Genomic DNA, 13851 nt, shown 5'->3' on the forward strand with positions numbered 1-13851 from the left:
TCTCCATGCATGTATGCGCATGTAAAATTCTCCCCATCTCACACCAATTCATGGAAGTCACTTCTCTAATACCCAGTTCAAGACTTTCCTCCGTTAAAACTGTTTTCATCTTCTTCTTTCTCCCAATTCATGTTACACAATTTTTTTACTCAATTTACATGTTATTTGTATAATTGTAGGTGTACATCTATTCTATAAGAGAGGACAGTTGTACACTTGCCTCCCTACAGGCCCAGCTACTAAAAGCACAAAGACGTCCAAATGTAGATGACATCATCTGGTGACAGGAAAAGAAAACTAGTTGGACCAATCTCTTGTGCATCTTCTGATTTTAGACCAGAGATACACTACTTGAGGGAAAAAAAGTAACAATTGAACAGTCATGAAAATAAGCTTTGCTATTGGATCATAGTGGAGTTGTTGGGGGAAAGACTGTTATATACATTTTTCTGTCTTTCAATCATCTTCACTTTATATTAAAAAAAAAAATCCCCTTGTGTTCAAACCAATTCAGAAACATGATTCATTTTTCTCCTGGTGTCTCTGACACTTGCATAAAATAATTTATATATCTGTATTCATTATCTTATCTTATGTACATGATCAATAAAAGTTGAAATTTATTAAATTTCTTCATTAGAATTGGTTTCCAATGTGGAAAATTAGATACATTAGTTTTAAATAATGCTTTTTATGCTTTATTTCAGGCATTACATATACAATTTCTATTGTATTTTTGGTTTGTTCTAAAATTCTTAATTTGGTTATCTATTCAAATAAAAGTTTTATACTCATGAGAAAAATTCATGATTGATGTACTCATTTTTAAAAAGTTAGCTGATACTTTGCATAAAAAAATAATTGTTGTGTTTTAAGGTATCCATGAGAGATCCAGAGATAAATATCATACTCCAGATTTTCTGATTTGGCATTCTTCACTACTGCAAGCATATCTGGAGGTCCTGCCCCAGGATCCTTTGTATTCTATGTCCCAGATCTTATTTTCCTCTTCATGTCAAAATGTTTTCTAATAAGGTGTCTAGATGGATGTGGATCTCAGCTGGTATCACAACTGGACAAAATACAGACAGTGTTGAATTCTATTATGCAGTCCAAGGGCTGATGTCCTTGTAGTAATCTAGACACACATTGATTTCTATACATCCCTGACTTCCCTGATATTAACCAGTTCAGAGAGACATGTCATTTTGCTGTCTGGATCACATTTAGAGTTTTAACACAAATCTAAACACCTGCACCAACTAAAGCACTGATTAATCTGGTTCTCCTTTAACAAAGAGGGTAACTGAAAAGATGAGGCAAAGCAAGGGTGTGGCAGATTATCAAACAAAAATTCAAATCTTTTCCAGTTCAGTGGAAAATGGAGCTTGGGAGAGATGCATAAGTACAGCTGTGATGAATTCAGTAAGCCAGTGAATGTCAGCAGTGCTTTCTACAATAGCGATAAGAAAATCAATTATCTCCATCACGAAAAACACATGGAAGAGAAGTCTCTCCCTCCCTTTCTCTGTCTCTGTCTCTCTCATACTGCTTCATATATAACTTTCTTCTTTAAGCAAAGGAGGTGCATTTTTTAATGGACATTTTCTATATGCTTTCAAATCGCTGTAAAACCATTTAAAATGTTATCTGTGGTAGGATTCACTTAAAAATATACTGACTCCATAGCAGAATTGCAGCCTAAAATAGGGTAATTTACAATGGTAAAATACAATGTAAGTTTTCTTTGCTATTCCTAGAGAGGTGGGTCAGTTCACTTTATGTGGTGAAAACATGTTTGGAGAGATGTGTTCCCTTTAAAATAATGTAAACAAATACCAATATGTGTGTAGTAGAGCCAATATTTGTGTAGTAGAGCCAAAATGTGGTTGCAAATGTCATGTTGTATTGAATGACTGGGGCACTTCTAACCACAGGTATATCTAAGATTGAGGCGGTGAGATTGGTAGTGGGACATGACAGGCAAATTTCTGAATGATTACTATGATCAGTTCTTCAAGACCCTGTAATTTCCTCTTATTCCCTAAAGTAGAGTTAATTGTCCCCTTATTTTTGTTCCTATAGAACTATATTGATAACTACTTCTCTTTAACCTAGAAATTTTACTTTTGGACAGGACTCACATTTCCTTGATGTTTAGTAAAATGAAGTGTGCTACACGTACTCATTTTGGAAACACTAAGTATCTCTATTCTTATCTATTTTTTATATCGTTTGCTGTTAAGCCTGAGGTTCTGCATTTCTCTCCTGGTATTTTTCAGCTGAAAATTACCCCAAGATTGAACAGAAAGTTCAATGAGGTTACATGACCTCAAAATTACTCATTGGAATTAAATAGCATGCTTTCCAACTTTTTTTCACCATGTTTTCCACTTGAGTTAGTCACTGATGTGGTAACAATATTTTTATGCAATTTAGGAATTGGGTGAATACATTTTTTTTTCTAATGAGGGATTGTAAAAAGATGGAGAAAGAATACAGTTGTAGAGTTAATGACCAATTTAAAAAGAAATATTCTGATTTTGGATCATCATTTAATTTCCAGTGTTGCTGTAATTTTAGAAGTTTTGAGTAAATCCTCATTAATTTATACTGAATGATGGAGTTCAATCTTAGGGCATGCAAGAGAATTCACATCTGTGTTTGTGTGTCTATATGTGTGTCTGTGTATATGCTTATATATATGCAGATATATTTTTAATATATTCACATATACTTTTAAAGATTGACTAAAATTTAAGCAAGTAAAATTTCCTGGAAACTGCTTTTAAAAAAATAATTGATTAATTAATTTATTTTTGGCTGCATTGGATCTTCATTGCCGTGCGCAGGCTTTCTTCTAGTTGCGGTGAGCAGGGACTCCTGGTTGCAGTGGCTTCTCTTGCTGCGGAGCACGGGCCCTAGGCACACAGGCTTCAGTAGTTGTGGCTCACGGTCTCTAGAGCTCAGGCTCGGTAGTGGTGGCGCACAGGCTTAGTTGCTCCGCGGCATGTGGCACCAGGGACAGAACCAGGGACCGGACCAGGGATGGAACCCGTGTCCCCCTCACTGGCAGGTGGATTCTTAACCACTACACCACCAGGGAAGTTCCCTGGAAACTGCTTTAATGTATATGTTTGAATTGTGAAAGTTTATGAAGTATTATGATTATGTCCTCCTGGAATGAAGTCTTTATATACTTATGTTTCAATGATATTTATTTGCCATCATAATTATTGTAATTATATTTGAAAATTCACAGAAAATTGGAATCTATCTCATTACCTAACATACTGACTCATTTCAGAACAGTGTGATTACTTTATAAATTTTGTCACAAAGGTGACACAGAGTCTGGGAGTAACATCTTGTAGGAGTTCAGAAGTTCCCTGTTGGGTCTTCAGTTAACTTAATCATTCTCAGGATTGAAGCTCTACTCTGCAAATCCCACCAGACTCTCTATCAAATATAATTTGTCATCTGAGTCATACTTAGGAATTTTCAGCAGTATCCAACACAGCTGCAATAGCTTTTCAAATGAAGCCAATTCTGTCTGAAGATAAAAAGAAAGCCCAAATTACGATCTTCTGATAGAAGCATGAGATAGGCCAAAGCCAAATTTATTAGATTTACATGCTTCAAATGGAGAGTGATTTTAATTCCTCTCAATATTTTTATATTCAGATATTCCATGGGGGGCCATATTTAGGGTCTCTTAATCCAAATAATTCTTTAGGACAAAGAAATTTAGAGCCACCTGCTTCTCTCTCACCAAATAAATGGAGGTAAACGTGACCTTTCCAGGTATAACTTATTATGACTGTTACTCTGTACAACTAACCCCTCTTCAGGTCAGCATCACTGCTCATGTAACAAATATTCTGCTTGATTGTCTGAAGACTGCATTTTTGTCTATACATCAAATCATGTTTAAAGAAGCTTTATATTTAGGCATGTTATTGGTATATGGAATAATTCCAATATTAGATTCTTGGTGGAAGGAAGCTATGGTAAATAGGCTCCTTTTGTTCCAAAGGATGTGTTGCCCTCGGGAGTCTTAGCTTTCATGTGACAATGTCCATTTTTGTAACTTTGCTTTATATTTATTTATGTATTTATTTTATTCCTGCCTATAGGATATTCTTATTTTTTATTCCCATCCCCTTTTAAAAATCATGCACATTGAGAGTCCGCCTGCCGATGCAGGGGACACCGGTTCGTGCCCCGGTCCGGGAAGATCCCACATGCCGCGGAGCGGCTAGGCCCGTGAGCCATGGCCACTGAGCCTGCGCGTCCGGAGCCTGTGCTCCGCAACGGGAGATGACACAACAGTGAGAGGCCCGTGTACCACAAAAAAAAAAAAAAAAAAACTCTTGTAAAAATCATGCACAGCAGCAAACAGTCCTGTGTAGATCATAGGTAATAGGTCATAAGTATAAAAAAAGAATGACTGGATTGGAATGTAGTAGTTGAAATATTAGGCATTCTCTTTCTGCCATCTTGGTACATGTGGACGCCCTCTGGGAATAGAATTTCTAAAATGCAGATACGTCTGGAAGGTTGTGGTCCAAGGCCATTTTTGCTGGCTAAAGTGGGATCTCCAGAACAAGAGGGAGTACCACCCAGCTTTTCTTAAAACTGAAGATGCTAATAATATCTGAAATAAAACTAAATTCTATTTTGGCAAGAAATGTTCTTTTGTATACAAAGCAAAGAACACAGTGACTCCTGGTGGCCAACCAGACAAAACCAAAAAAAATGTGGGGAAAAGTCAGTCCACTTGTGCTCATGGAAACAGTGGCACGGTTTGTGCCAAATTCTGAAGCAATCTTCCTGCGAAGGCCACTGGACACAGAATCCACATGATGCTGTGCCCCTTGAGATTTTACTTACCGAAAAGTAAATAAATAAAAGTATGGGGGAAAAGTTAAGTGTTTAATAATATAAGAATTTCTTAAAATTTACAGGACCCATACCAAGAATCTGCCTCTACCCTTCATCATTTCACAGATCTTAGGTATATTTCATGAAGTGATTAGGTCAAAACATCTGACTAATGAGAATCAAATGGCTCTCTTTCTCCAATACCTAACACATTTATTTGTATACATGCCTTTCCTTATGCTGCCTTCCTGTCTGAAACGAGCCTCCCTCAACTCCATATGGTCGAGTCCTACTCAATTTTTAACACCCAACCCAAACATCACCTAATTTAGGAAATCTCTCTGATCCTCCCTGTTGAGATAATTCTCCTCCTCCTCTAATCTCCTTTAGCTTTCCCATGGCTCTTAGTTTCTTTTAATTTATGGTGTTTTATCTTTCTTGCTAGACTGAAAGCTACTGAAAGCAAGATTCAGGTTTAATCATCATTTTATACCCAATAGTAACTACTACAGTGCCTTACATAGAGTATGCAATTAATAAGCGTCAAGTGTCATGATTTACAACAGAAAACACTTAATCCAACAGAATGCATGTGAAGTAATCTATTTCCTTGGTATCCTTTAGAACTCATGTAATTTTTAATAAATTAATTTTTCCCAGTATTTCCATCACTCTGAATAAAGGAAGGTCATTCTTTCCAGCGTAGGAAGTCTTTGGATTTATAATTGGTTTTTAAGACTTCCAGATGTTATGAATTTATTTCTAAAATTGAAAAAAAAAAGTAAACAATAGAACTAGTTAGCAAACAAATTGAAAACAGTCAAACTCTGTGTTTACCACAAGTATCACAAGTAAGAGACCACTAAAAAAAAAAAGAAATTTTTTTTTTAAATGGAAAGAAACACAGGTAATTTGCCAAGGATGATAAGAAAGAATGACAAGAAAGTCAAAAGTTAATTTCCAAATCAATTTAAATAATTGAGCTAGAAATGCATCACGATTTTCATCTGTTTTATTTTGGGGATAAAAAATTTTAAATGACATATAAGTGAGTATCACAAGAAGAAAATACTTCAACGAGGAGTTCTTACACTTTCGAACTGTTTCACTTCCCTTGACTCAATTTCCTTGCAGTAAAAATTCTAAAAAGGAAAAAAAAAATGTAAAATAATCAAGTCATCAAAATACTGACATTTTCCTTCTCTTCCACAAATACAGGCACCCCACACATAATGTAAGACAAATGTTGAATGTCTTTTTTCTTATTGCTTGCTTTATTGGTTTAAATTCCCCAGAGAAGTATAGAAATGCCAGTTGGGTTAGTTGAGTATACCAAGGAATATATAGAAGCAGGTAATAGTATTCTTGAGAGGACCCCTGTGTGTAGGAGTTGGAATCCAGTTTTCGGTTGTTTGGGTCAAGGTCAGCTCCAAAGTGAGCAGCCTCATTGACCTAGATTCAGCATCTGGGTTGTATCACTCTTGATTGTTGCTTGGCGTGAGCTGAAATGGTCACTCCTGAAATATCAGTTAGGGTATGACTGGCAGTGAGAGGCCAACAGCTAAAGGTTATAGTTGGAGGCACTATGTGATCAAACTGCATAGGATTGTATGAAAATTCCTTGGCCCTCTCCATCTCCCAGTTTTAAGTGGTGTACTTCAAATAAAAGTACGTTTCAAAAAAAACGTATTTTTATGGTGGGGAACGGAAGAAATAAGAAAGAAATATGTTGGTTAGTTATTAATTGTGATGACTAACTAATGAAGAAGAAAGCCTAAGCTAAAATAAGTCTCTTGAAATATTTTAAAATATCAGAGAGTTACTCTTTCCTATTCAAAATATAATCAAGAACTGATGGACTCTTTGAAATCATAGAGCTTTAGCGGAGGAAAAGGGAAGAGGATACATCTTGAGAGATTTCACCGAAATTAACATCAGGTTGAAGAAGGTAACTTTATATCTGCACTTTTTGCTATAGCAGACACCAGAGCAAAATATGGCCAGACAGTCAATTGGGACAGCATGACACACCACTGGAAAAAATGATGTCAGGTGCAAAATTACAAGAAAAGTAAAATCATTGTTGAAGCCACGTTAGCATACCCTGCTCAAAATTATATCTGATTCTCTAGACACTTCATTTGGAAGATTCCCCAAAACAAAAGCAGAGAAATTACATAAATGGTTTTCCAGGCCAACCTTTCTGATTTAGTGTGCTGTAAGTTGCTTGTAGTGTTTCTCCAAGTAGGGAATCCAGGAAAATTTCTAGGGGCTGTGGATTTTGGAATCTTACCAAATTGTTAATGATTGCAGCCATACTAGTTAGCAAAAAGAGCTAACCATGGTGTTAGCTCTCTTCCTAGTTGTTTTTTTCCAACACTACACTGGTGTAATTAAATTTTGTTCTCTTTGGCTAAAAAAGGTGAAGAGAACACTTCTCATTTCCTCTTCTCAACAGCTTAGAACTTAGGGGAAGTGGGCATCAAGAATTTGGGGTAAAGAAATCTTAAGACACAGAATTTTAAAATATTGAAAAAGAAGGCCAAGATATGGGTCATATTGAATGGGCACATTCCTGAAGTGGCCACTAGTTCAGTTATTTTCTCTCATTATTTTCTGGTAGTTATTTACTTATTATGATAATTTACTTGATTACTCATAATTATTATTTTATATTTTCTGCAAGAATGAAAGCTCCATAGAGAAAGGGCTGTGTCTGTTCTGGTGGTCACTGTTTCTCTGGTACCTTGCATGTAGTCTCAAAGAGAAGGTACTCACTCAGTAAGTAAGTGCTCAGGAAGTACTGACCTATTCTGTTTTCTGGTGATTTCATTATTTTTCTAGTCTAATTTATATAATCTAAATTTAAATTAAAGGCTTCTTAATTCTCAACCTGGTTTTATAAGAAAATCATCACTTTAGAATAAAAATATCCATCTATAAAGTTTTATGATATTTTTCTTCCTTTCTTTTTTTTTAAATCCCCAAATAAAATCCCTGCCAAATGAAAGTAATGCAAGGAAACTCAAATAATTTGCCAGGGCAAGTTTATTAACATTTTCCCAAAGCATATCTTATTTGAACTGTTTATTTTGGATCACCATCCAAAAGATAATTTTTTTTAAAGCTTATAGGAAAATGTTTGGCTTATAAATGTTAGTTTGCATAGATAAAGGCAAGGAATGGGGTTGAGTGAGGAAGAAAAATAGTGTCTCCCACAATTAAAATATTCTCAGAAATTGTTTTTGACTATGTCATTTAAGCACTTAGCCCTAAAGAGTGTTAATGCAGAGAGATTCAATCATCTCAAAATAAAATTTGAAAAATACTAAATATCTAATGCCTGATGCAGTTCCTGGCACATAAGGCACTCAATTATGAATTGGGTTTTCATGTTTTGATTTTATTAGTAAGAAGAAGGTTATTTTCATGAAAAAATAATTGTGGACGATTGTCCATAATTAAAACAATAAAGAAAGCCCTGAATACTAATAATAATAATAGCAGTTTTTATTTTTTATTTATTTATTTTTTTTACAGTATGCGGGCCTCTCACCGTTGCGGCCTCTCCCGTTGTGGAGCACAGGCTCCGGACACACAGGCTCAGCAGCCACGGCTCATGGGCCCAGCCGCTCCGCGGCATGTGGGATCTTCCCGGACCGGGGCACGAACCCGTGTCCTCTGCATCGGCAGGCGGACTCTCAACCACTGCGCCACCAGGGAAGCCCCAGCAGTTTTTATTTAATACTTACTATGTGCCAGCCTTATTCTAAGTTTTATTGGTATGTATTTATTTTTATATGTATTTAATATAATATATAAAAATAGAATATATAAGTAAAATATATAACATGTACATATAATTTATTTAATCTTCACTACAACCCTGTGAGCATGACTAATGCTATACCTGTTTTGCAAATGAGTAAAATGACTTCCCAAAGACCACATGCTTAGTGAACACAGAGCCAAGATTCAAACCCAGGAAATCTGATTCCAGGACCCATTCTTTCAATCCCCATGTATTAAGTTGAATTTAGTAGCCCTAAATGCTTTCAAACAGATCAGAAACTTTATATTTAAATGAATGTTTTCCTCATCAATGAAAACATCGGAGTAGCTAGGTTTAGTTCATTCTTTTCCCTCTCAATTACATATTTGTTTGAAGCATTATTTTCACTGTTTCCACTGGTGAACCTATTGAGAGTAGGTTTAATTTTTTTAACTGCCAAAAATGATTTGTTGCAATTTCTGGTGAATAAGTAGGATTAAATAAGTAAAATTGTGTGACACTGCATCAAAAAACAAAATGTGAATACAAAGTAATGATTCCAATTTTCCTTCATGTCTCATAAAATGATTGTAAAGACAATCCCACTGATTAGAACCAAAAGTGTTTTTGAAAAAATATATAACGTGAAGATGTAGTCAAAGGTGTATTCTTTCTATTATATTAGTAAAAAGAGAAGAATAGAAAAGAAAAATCTCAGTGCTTTATGGAATTTAAAAGTCAATGGAAGAGTCCTTGAAGTCTATTGTCTTGAATTGGGGTGGTGAATGTACACTGCAATACAGAGGTCTTTGTGTAGAATCTCATTCTTCTACTAAATTATATTTTTTAATCTGATTTTTGTTTTTCTCAGAATCTGTTAGGACAACCCAAGTTTTATTGTAGGCAGTATTAATCTAGGATTAGCCAAGCAAAACCAGAAAGTGAAAAATTAGGCTTTCCCTCCCCTGAGGGCCTGTCCACGTTGTAAACTGTACAAAATGATCCCATCCTGACAGTGCAGAAATGAACACAGTTTCCAACAAAACTTACACATGTGGCAGGAAGCTGTCCCGAAATGACATACTTAGACAAATATTTCCAAAAGTATCATAGATTTTCCTTTACAACAGTATTTCATAGGCTTTACAGCATTTCTCAGCTTGGCCTTCTCTTTATCACTTTCTCTCTTTATCATTTTTTTTAAAAAGCTTTATTAATTTTCAGTTTCTTCAAAGAAAACTTTTATTCAAACAACAATTTTATTTTGATGTACATGTTGATTCAGTGCTAAGAAGCAAATGAAGAACATGAAAAACAGTTAAGCTGGGGGACATTGTGGACTATTAACAGTTAAATTAAAGCAGATAGCTAAATTCCAATTTTTATTTTATTTTATTTTCACTTTAATCATTTGATAGATGTGCCATTTTCCCTCACTTTATAGATTTGGATTTTCAGGGACATTGTCCGCTTTCTACATTTTTGTCTCCAAATTACTTTCCAACAATTCAGGTAAGTGCCTCTAGGTGTAGAGCATATCTCCTTGATGATTCTAACAGTTTCTGATCAATTAATTAATTATGCTATTTAAATACCTATTGTGTGCAAAGCACCGCACTAAGTTTGTTAGGGTATAAACAGAAAAGTAATATGATTCTTAACCTTAAAAGAGATTATATAATTTACTTAATATTGAACAAATCCATTGGGCACTCTTATAATAAATTCATCTATGAAGTGATAAGTTTAAACATAATTTGACTGAGATTTATTCTAGTTTAAGAATCTGACAATTTTCTAAAAAAATCATAGAGTACTTATTTTTTCCCCAACTAAAAATATTTCAATTATTTACTCATACTTGCTTCTCCCTCTTGTAATATGTTTTTTATTTCTACAGTAGTTTCTGTTTTCCAAATAGCTCTCACAGAAATAGATGCATCTGTTCTCTGGACTTAACAGTATATCATTCTTTTTCTTAAAACACATTATTGCAAAACACAAGTAAAGAGAACCAAACATAAGTTTTTAAAAAATTGCACATGGAATGTTTTCTGAGCTATGAGCTACTTAAGCTCTCTCTGGAGCTGATATACGGATGCTTTTCACTTAAAGTTCATGCTAGAACTTTTTGTACTTTAAAATAAGAGATTATACCTATTCTAGATTAATTCTTTTTTGTTATTTATTTTATTACACTTGAGTTCATTTTGTTTTTATTTGGAGTAGCCTGATTAATTGATGTATTAATTTTGAATGGGATGCTTCAGAATAAGGCAATAAGCTTACAAACTCTAACTATTATTAGGTAGCATCTATTTTTTTCTATTGTATACACTTTAGTGAAATAAACCTAGAAAAAAGAAAAAAGAAACTTACTTTCTCAATTCAACCAAAATGTTTCTTATACCAAGAGATCAAAGAAATTCACATCAAAATATTTAGCATTTTTAAAAAGCGTATTAACTGCTTAATAACTATAGGGACTGTTAATATCCACGATCCAGAGATGGGGTGGTTAGCCTTTTTGTGACTGCTTTGTTGAGTCATGGTAAGCATATTCTTCATCTGGCTGTCACATTGTTTTACTTGTTAGTCATAGCAATTGAGTCTGATTCATACTGTCCTATAGAAAGCTTAAGGCCTTGCAAGCATGCATTCTTCTAACATTTCTAATCAAATGCTTCGCTCTGACTTAGGAAAGTGCTGACAGTAATGTAAGCTTCTTAGTGTAGAGAACAGTGGATATACTTAATACGACAAAGATCTCAACATTACTATCTTCCAATTGGACAATTTTACATGATTGGGGCTAATTAGAGCTTTCTTCCTGATTCTGCAGAGCTCATGTTAGTGAATTTTGGCAATGTCTCTCATATTATCCTGTGCCAGATAAGTGAAGATGTCTTGGTGGCTGATATTGAAATAAAAGGTGTGAAACCAGTTTAACCAATGGTCCTATGATTAATGGACATAGCAGAAATTTTAATCAAATTTGTAGGTGATAAAAACCACATGTTGCATGGCAACATTAGGATTAAAATTAAAATCTCAGAATTTAGTGATGGTGGGCTGATATCAACATCATAAAGTTGTGTAAGAGATAAATGTAAAAGCATCTATCAAAGACTGATTACAGAAGAATATGGTGAAGAGACATGGCTGCATAATAGTAGCTGATGTGACAAAAACCTACCAAAAAAGTTGGTAGGTTTTAGTCAATCTTAGCAGGGAAATATGGCTGTTAAATTGGTCTATGCCCTTGTTTATGAATTAAATTTATACTTATTGAGTACTTATTGTGTGCTAAGCATTATGCCTGGCATGGGGCTAGTGACGAAATAGACCTGATCCACATCTTTAATAAATCTACAAACAGTCTTGTCTGAAAGGTTGACAAGAAAGTTTCAACTCAGAGTGAAAAATACTATGAAAAAGGTGGTAATGAAACTTGTGAAGGCCATATGATCCAGTCTATAGTGGTCAAGATGAGTTTTCCACAGCAAATGATTTCAAGAATGATACTGCTTCTGCTTCTATCTTCTACAAATCTTACACAAAGAGACTCATCCAGTTACATCTAAATCCCAACCTTGTCCTGTTCTATAACGTTCTTGCTACCCTTCACCCTCCTCTACACTACCTGGGAAAGACTGAACATGGTACCATTTCTAACTTCCTCAACCATCCAGAAAATTCTTATAAATGTGAAATTGGGCAATGAAAGATTCTGACAACCAAAGGGCCTTCATAATACTTCTTCCCTCTCCTTGATAAGAAATAGAGTTGCATTCAGGTTGTGCATCCCAGTAGCTTTTTTAGGAAAGAAAGTAGGAAAGAGGATAGATAAAAGCAATCTAGGGACTTCTCTGGTGGCACAGTGGTTAAGAATCTGTCTGCCAATGCAGGGGACACAGGTTCAAGCCCTGGTCTGGGAAGAACAACTAAGCCCATGTGCCACAACTTCTGAAGCCCATGAGCTTACAGCTCGTGCTCAGCAACAACAGAAGCCATCATAATGAGAAGCCTGCACACCACAAAGAAGAGTAGCCCCACCTCTCCACAACTAGAGAAAGCCCGCATGCAGCAACAAAGACCCAATGCAGCCAAAAAATTAAAAATTAAAAAAAAAAAGAAATCTAAAAGGCAGATTAGTTACTCTTTCTTATTTCCAGATCATAATGCCTCAAAACATTCAGAGTTGGAGCAAACACATCTACAAAAGCCATTAGCCCCCAAACAAGCTGTATTCTATAGCATTGTCAATAATGTTTATCAGTAAGAGAGAGATGTTATATTCTATATTCTATTAAAGGAGTTAGGTAATGCATTTGAGAAAGAGATCTACACGTCTATTTTTAGAGTAATCTAGGTATTGTTTATCCTAAGATCTCTTTACTTTTTCTTCTTCTTCTTCTCCTTCCCCTCCTCATCCTGGATCATTCCTTCCCAACATCTGTATGGTTTGCCCCCTCATCTTCTGCAGATCTTTGCTCAAATATCACCCAGTGAGTATTTCTTTGACTGTCTCATTTAAAATCTCACATCCTTACCATCCCTCTACCTTCTCTTTCCTGCTTTATTTTTCTTCTCACCACTTAAGATCCCCTGATATACTATATATTTTACTTACTCTTCTGTTAGTGTCTTTCCAAATGGATTATCAATTCCATGAAGACAGGGCTTTTGTCTCTTCTATTATTTCCTGCAATGCCAGCACCTAATACTCAAGTACAAAGTATTGGACATGGTAGATCTTCAATAAATATTTGTAAAATAAATGAATGAATAAATAAACCCTAAACATTTACTTCACCTCTGACCTCTTTCCTGAGTGCCACACATCTTTACTCTAGAGATCAGCACTATAGTCCACCTCTTGCCTGGATTCAGGTAATACCCTTCTAGGTTCTCGCTTTGCTTCCAGTCTTTCTTCTTTTTACATTTATTCTCTATACCATCTCTTGAGAAATTATTCTGAAGTCCACATCTTATCCTGTCACTCACCAATTTATAATTTTCCAATGGATTTCACCACCATTAGAAGAAAAACCTACATTTTAAGAAGAATCACGTTAGCTTTCCTCATCTCACTTTGCTGTCTCAGGTCCTAACACTCCAGTCTTCATTCTGATCATCCTAAACTACTGGTGTTAGAGTTCTTCTAACTCACCACCTTCTTTCATACCTCGAGA

At 35.2% G+C, this 13851-nt stretch overlaps 1 pseudogene; it reads left to right on the forward strand.

Annotated features, from left to right (window-relative positions):
- The first annotated feature begins 1397 nt into the window (after positions 1 to 1397).
- LOC112392135 (60S ribosomal protein L35a-like) lies at positions 1398 to 11605 on the forward strand (annotated as a pseudogene).
- Positions 11606 to 13851: the final 2246 nt, after the last annotated feature.

The sequence above is a fragment of the Neophocaena asiaeorientalis genome, unplaced genomic scaffold, assembly GCF_003031525.2.
Source record: "Neophocaena asiaeorientalis asiaeorientalis breed wild unplaced genomic scaffold, Neophocaena_asiaeorientalis_V1.1 scaffold24, whole genome shotgun sequence".
NCBI classification, from domain to species: Eukaryota; Metazoa; Chordata; class Mammalia; order Artiodactyla; family Phocoenidae; genus Neophocaena; species Neophocaena asiaeorientalis.